This window comes from Odocoileus virginianus, unplaced genomic scaffold (genome assembly GCF_023699985.2).
Source record: "Odocoileus virginianus isolate 20LAN1187 ecotype Illinois unplaced genomic scaffold, Ovbor_1.2 Unplaced_Contig_63, whole genome shotgun sequence".
Taxonomy (NCBI): domain Eukaryota; kingdom Metazoa; phylum Chordata; class Mammalia; order Artiodactyla; family Cervidae; genus Odocoileus; species Odocoileus virginianus.
Genome location: NW_027224380.1, coordinates 40287 through 47273, shown reverse-complemented (window position 1 = coordinate 47273; position 6987 = coordinate 40287). Strand labels below are relative to the sequence as shown.

General features: G+C 46.2%; 1 long non-coding RNA gene across 1 annotated transcript; it reads right to left on the bottom strand.

The window, feature by feature from the left end:
• Positions 1-1830: 1830 nt before the first annotated feature.
• Positions 1831-3872, bottom strand: LOC139034235 (uncharacterized). The gene is made up of 2 exons (XR_011486660.1): positions 1993-3872; positions 1831-1901 (listed from the first exon to the last, which is right to left on the bottom strand). It is a non-coding gene; the product is annotated as an uncharacterized lncRNA (long non-coding RNA).
• Between the last annotated feature and the right edge of the window lie 3115 nt (positions 3873-6987).

Genomic DNA, 6987 nt, shown 5'->3' with positions numbered 1-6987 from the left:
TCCCCTGTCCATCACCAACTCCCAGAGCTTGCTCAAACTCATGTCCATCAAGTCAGTGATGCCATCCAACCATCTCATACCCCGTCGTCCCATTCTCCTCCTGCCTTGAATCTTTCCCAGAATCAGGGTCTTTTTGAATGAGTCGGTTCCTTGCAACAGGTGGCCAAAGATTGGAGCTTGAGCTTCAGCATCAGTCCTTCCAATGAATATTTAGGACTAATTTCCTTTGGGATTGACTAACTTGATCTCCTTATAGGCCACAGGACTGTCAAGAGTCTTCTCCAACACCACAGTTCAAAGGCATCAGCTCTTCAGTATTCAGCTTTCTTTATAGTCCAACTCTCACATCCATACATGACTACTGGAAAAACCATAGCTTTGTCTAGATGGACCATTGTCAGCAAAGTAATGTCTGCTTTTTAATGTGCTGACTAGGTTGGTCATAACTTTTCTTCTAAGGAGCAAGCGTCTTTGAATTTCATGGCTGCAGTCACCATCTGCAGTGATTTTGGAGCCCAAGAAAATAAACTCTGTCACTGTTTCCATTGTTTCCCCATCCATTTGGCATGAAGTGATGGGACAAGATGCCATGATCTTGCTTTTCTAAATGTTAAGTTTTAAGCCAATATTTTCACTCTTCTCTTTCAATTTCTTGAGAGGCTCTTTAGTTCTTTTTCACTTTCTGCCATAAGGCTGGTGTCATCTCTGTATCTGAGGTTATTGATATTTCTCCCGGCCATCTTGATTCTAGCCTTGTGCTTCATCCAGCCCTGCATTTCACCTTGATGTACTCTGAATAGAAGTTAAATAAACAGGGTAATGATATACAGCCTCGATGTGATGTACTCCTTTCTTGATTTGAAACCTGGCAATTGTTCCATGTCCAGTTCTGTTGCTTCTTGACCTGCATACAGATTTCTCAGGAGGCAGGTAAGGTGATCTGGTATTCCCATCTCTTGAAAAATTTTCCACAGTTTGTTGTGATCCATACAGTCAAAGGCTTTGGCATAGTCAGTAAAGCAGAAGTAGATTTTTTTTATGGAACTCTCTTCCTTTTTTGATGATTGAATGGATGGAAGCAATTTTATTTTTGGTTCCTCTGCCTTTTCCAGATCCAGCTTGAACATCTGGACATTCACAATTCACAGACTGTTGAAGCCTTCCTTGGAGAATTTTGGGCATCACTTTGTTAGCATGTGAGATGAGTGCAGTTGTGTGGTAGTTTGAACATTCTTCGGCATTGCCTTTCTTTGGGAATGGATTGAAAACTGACCTTTTCCAGTCCTGTGGCCACTGTCAAGTGTTCCAAATATGCTGTCATATTGAGTGCAGCACTTTCACAGCATCATCTTTTAGGATGTGAAATAGCTCAACTGGAATTCCATCACCTCCACTAGCTTTGTTCATAGTGAGGCTTCCTAAGACCCACTTGACTTTGCATTCCAAGATGTGAGGCTCTGGACGAGTGATCACACCATCATTGTTATTGTGAAGATCTTTGTTGTATAGTTTTTTTGTGTATTCTTGCCAACTCTTTTTAATATCTTCTCCTTCTGTTTAGTACATTCCATTTCTGCCATTTATGGAGCCCATTTTTGCATGAAATATTTCCTTGCTATCTCTAATTTTCTTGAAGTGATCTCTATTCTTTCCCATTCTATTGGTTTCATCTATTTCTATGTATTGATCACTGAGGATGGCATTCTTATCTCTCCTTGCTATTCTCTGCATTCACATGGGTATATCTTTCATTTCTGCTTTACCTTTAGCTTCTCTTCTTATCTCAGCTATTTGTAAGGCATCCTCAGACAGCTATTTTGCCTTTTTGTATTTCTTTTTCTTGGGGGTGGTCTTGATCACTGCCTTCTGCACAAAGTCATGAACCCCATCCATAGTTCTGCCTAGAAGAACAGGCACTGTATAAGATGCAATCCCTTAAAACTATTTGTCACTTCCACTGTATAATCATAAGGGATTTGATATAGGTCATACCTGAATGGTCTAGTGGTTTTCCCCACTTTCTTCAATTTAAGTCTGATTCTGGTAATAAGGAGTTCATGATCTGAGTCACAGTCAGTTCACAGTCTTGTTTTTGCTGACTCTATAGAGCTTCTCCATCTTTGGCTGCAAAGAATATAATCAACTTGATTTTGGTATTCATCATCTGGTGATGTCCCTGTATAGAGTCTTCTCTTGTGTTGTTGGAAGAGGAGGTTTGCTATGACCAGTGTGTTCTTTTGGCAAAACTCTGTTAGCAGGGCAAAGGCTAACAGCAAGAGTATCAGGGATTAACATTCTGCAACAGGACATTAATTAGGGCCAGCAACAGGGCCTTAATTAGGGACAGTGTTAGGACCTCAGAGATAAGTTCATGGCCTGAGTAAGAGATAGTTCAGGCTGTTAGTTGGATGCACTTCAGTGACTTTCTTAAGGACATAGTCAGGGCCTTTGTTCTAGGATCAGGGTGTTATTTTGTGACAGCTTAGGCTATAAGGGACAGTACCATGGCCTCAGTTAGGGGCAGTGTTAGGGTTAGGGGCAGGCATAGGGCCTTCATAGAGTATAGTTCATGCCTTAGCTAGGGACAGTGTCTGAGGTTACTTAAAGACAGTTTCAAGGCTTTAGTTCGATATAACTTGAGGGCCTTAAAGAAGTTCAGGCTGGTACTTAGCAGCCATTTCAGGACCTTTATAGGGCTAGTGTCGGGGTGTTAGTTACAGACAGCATCAGAGACCTACTTTGGTACATATTCAAGGCCTTAGTTAAGGACAGATTCATGGGGAAAGTAGGATATTGAGGGTTATCATGGACATCATCAGGACATTAGGATGAGTATCGGGGTGTTATTTAGAGGAAAAATGAGGATGTTATTTAGGGAAAGAGTTAGGGAATTAGTTACAGACGGTATCAGGCCCCCAGGCAGAGACTTTTTCAAGGCCTTAGAAATAGCATCAGTGCCTGAGTGAGGGAGGGCATTAGGCCTTCATTTAAAGACAGAGTTAATGGCTTAATTAGAGAGACTGTCAGGGCCTCAGAGAAAACTTGAAGGCCTTAGTTAAAGACACTTTAGACCATTTTTCCAAGGGACATTGTCAGGGTGTTCATTACAACCAGCATCAGGGCCTTAGAAAGAGAGAGATAAGAGGACAGTTTGGGAAAGCTCAGGCCATCATAGACAGCTCAGGGCCTTATTTAGGGTAAGGTCAGGGTCTGGTAGTGAAATCGAGCAGGACCCTGTGGGGCTCCTGGGCCCAGAAGCCTTTCCCATGTCTCCTGTTTCTTTGTTGGGGATAGACTTCCAGCTCCATGACCTACCCTGAGCTCCAAAGGGCAGATTGGAGGAGGTGCTAATCAGGGAAGGGAGGGGATGCAGAGAGAAGGAAAGAGCACTCAAGATAGACTATTTTGCCTTGTGTCAGGCTCCTGTTTCTGTCAAAGGGGATACACATAAAAATATCTCTGAAGTCTTTACCCAACTAAACACCCTCTCCAGCAACATGGAAAAGTGTAGCATTCTTCATTCCAGAGAAGCTCACCAAGAGACCACCTGGGGCCAGATGAAGGGAGTTCAGGCCCTGTACACACCCTAATCCTTCTCAACAGCTCTGTCTTTTAACCATTGCTATAAAGTGAAAGTCGCTCTTCCAACTCTTGGTGACCCCATGGACTATAGAGTCCATGGCATCTCCAGACCAGAATACTTGAGTGGGTAGCCATTCCCTTCTCCAGGGTATCTTTCCAACCCAGGGATCAAACCCAGGTCTCCTGCATTGCAGGTAGATTCTTTACAGCTGAGCCACCAGGGAAGCCCAAGAATACTAGAGTGGGTAGCCTATCCCTTCTCTAGGGAATCTTCCCAACCCAGGAATTGAACCAGGGTCTTCCAGACGTTCAAGCTGGATTTATAAAAGGCAGAAGAACCAGAGATCAAATGGCAACAGAATTCCACAAAAACATTTGCTTTGTTGACTATGCAAAGCCGTTCAGTGTGTGGATCATAACAAACCATGAAAAGTTCTTAGAGATTTGTATACCAGACCACCTTACCTGCTTCCTGAGAAACCTGTATGCAGGTCAAGAAGCAACAGTTAGAACCAGACATGGAAGAACAGACTGGTTCCAAATTGGAAAGGAGTATGTCAAGGTTGTATATTGTCACCCTGCTTATTTAACTTATATGCAGAGTACATCATGAGAAATGCTGGGTTGGATGAAGCACAAGCTGGAATCAAGATTGCCAGAAGAAATATCAATAACCTCAGATATGCAGATGATACCACCCTTATGGCAGAAAGTGAAGAGGAACTAAAGAGCCTTTTGATGAAGGTGAAAGAGAAGAGTGAAAAAGCTGGCTTGAAACTCAACATTCAGAAAACTAAAGATCATGGCATCTGGTCCCATCACTTCATGACAAATAGATGGGGAAACAATGGAAACAGTGACAGACTTTATTTTTGGAGGCTCCAAAATCACTGCAGATGGTGACTGCAGCCATGAAATTAAAAGATGCTTGCTCCTTGGAAGAAAAGCTATGACCAACCTAGACAACATATTAAAAAGCAGAGACATTACTTTGCCAACAAAGGTCCGTCTAGTCAAAGCTATGGTTTTTCCAGTAGTCATGTACAGATGTGAGAGTTGGACTATAAAGAAAGCTGAGCACAGAAGAATTGATGCTTTTGAACTGTGGTGTTGGAGAAGACTCTTGAGAGTTCCTTGACTGCAAGGAGATCCAACCAGTCCATCCTAGAGGATATCAACCCTGAATATTCATTAGAAGGACTGATGCTGAAGCTGAAACTCCAATACTTTGGCCACCTGATATGAAGAACTGACTCATCAGAAAAGACTGATGCAGGGAAAGATTGAAAGTGGGAGGAGAAGGTGACAGCAGAAGATGAGATGGTTGGATGGCATCACTGACTCAATGGACATGAGTTTGAGTAAACTCCAGAAGTTGGTGATGGACAGGGAGGCTTGATGTGCTGCAGTCCATGTTGTCGCAAAGAGTCGGAGATGACTGAATGACTGAACAACAACATGGGGACAGGACCAAAAAGAAGCATACTGCCACCATAAGGGACAATTTCCACACACTGGCAGCTGTGTGGCTGAATGCAGAGAGTGAGCTGTTTGGTGGTGTAAGGTGAGCAGTGATACCAGTTGGTAATCTGGGGAGCGGTAGTATAGCTTTGTGGTTTGAATCTGCAGCAGCTTTCAATCCTTTAGAAGGGTTCATTCACCTCTTCACCAGCACAGGCTCATGGTACAGCTGTCAGAGTCCCCTTGTCCAAGAGGCCAAAGCTGAGGTGCAGAGGGGCTGTGTGCTGGAACACTTTCTGATGTGGGACACAGAAGAGTGATGCCAGGACCACGTCTAGGGTGAGCAATATTGATGGGCTGATCATTTTCACTCTGCAACCTTCCCTCTGGGCTTCCCTGTTCGGTCAGCTGGTAAAGAGTCCACCTGCAATGCAGGAGACCCTGGTTCAATTCCTGGGTTGGGAAGATCCCCTGGAGAAGGGATAGGCTACCCACTCCAGTATTCTTGGGCTTCCCTGGTGGCTCAGATGGTAAAGAATGTGCCTGCAATGCAGGAGACCTGGGTTCAATCCCTGGGTGGGAAGATCCCCTGGAGGAAGCCATGGCAACCCACTCCAGTATTATAGTCTCAAGTGTCAGAAGCAAGCTACCAAAAACAAAAATCAGTCCTTTTGTGGTGGCTGCCTGTCACCTCCTCCGTCTAGAACCCTGACGCTTTCTCTGCCCTAAGAGGGAACCTAGTCCTGGGAGAGTGCAGGGCAGGGTGTTACCACAGTTGCTTGTGTCCTCACCAGGGTCCCTACCCATCCTGCAGGCTTCACCAGGTACCTGAGAAGGCAGTGAGCTGACTAAGAGCAGGCCAGGCAGGGGATCCAGCTTAATAGTTCCAGGGCCAGCCTTGCCATGCTTACCTTGTGATCTGCACGTGGTAGCTGCTACATAGCACCTTCAGGCTCGTGGGAGCAAAGTGAAGCTCTGTTGTTGGGCTTGCTTTCCTTCTCCCACCCCCTTCTGACTGTGTGATGTGATGCTGGAGGCACAGAAGCCCCCTAGGCACCAGGAGGGCACGACTCATGCTAAACAAGTCATGAGATGCCGGAGAGGAGACAAGCAGCTCCATTTCAGATGTTGTCCCTGGGCCTCCTGGCGGGTGGTGGGGCCTTTTGTCTCTGGATTGTGTTACCTCGAGTGACCTTAAACCACTCCTGTTGACTCTTCCAAGCATGTAGCCCAAAGCATTCTGGCTGAGGGAGTTGAGATCACACAGGTAAAATGTGTAACAATACACAGGGTGCTCAGTACTGTGGAACTGACAGTCCTTCTGGGCAGCTACGACCCTGAGCAGTGACAAGAGACTCACCCCGTTACGGTTACAGGGAGAAGAATGCTGGTTTGCCTGCCTTCCGGGTCTGAGCCGGTGCTGGGAGGTCCCTGTCTACCCTGACCACTGGAGCGACCCAGTGGGCCCACCCTCTCGGGCCCCGCCGATCCACTGCTCCACACCCATCTGGAGAGTCCTTCCAGGCTGCCATGATGGGAATCTGTGGTGGGAACTCAGCAGAAAGGGCGTGAGGGCAGCTGGGACCTTCCTTCACTGAGGACCAGGTACACTGAGGTGATGCAGGTGTCGGGGAGGCCGTTTCAGATGGCGGTAGGTGCTGAGAAGGACACGGGGCACAAGGTGGCAGAGGCTGACGGGCGGTGAGTCCAGAGAAGTGTCTTCTTGGAGGAGGGGAAATTTTCAGACGGAACTGCTTCCAGGGGCCAGAGCTCCAGCAAGGCTGGCCGGTAGGCTGAGGAGGGCAAGGCTGGGGGCGACGGCCACAGGAGGGGTGCATTTGGCCTCTGGTAGAGTTTTTGCTCACCAAGTACTGAGGTTATTGTCTGTCTCCTCACAGCTGTCCCCATACCTGGAACACAACCTGGCCAGAGGCAGGTGCTAAA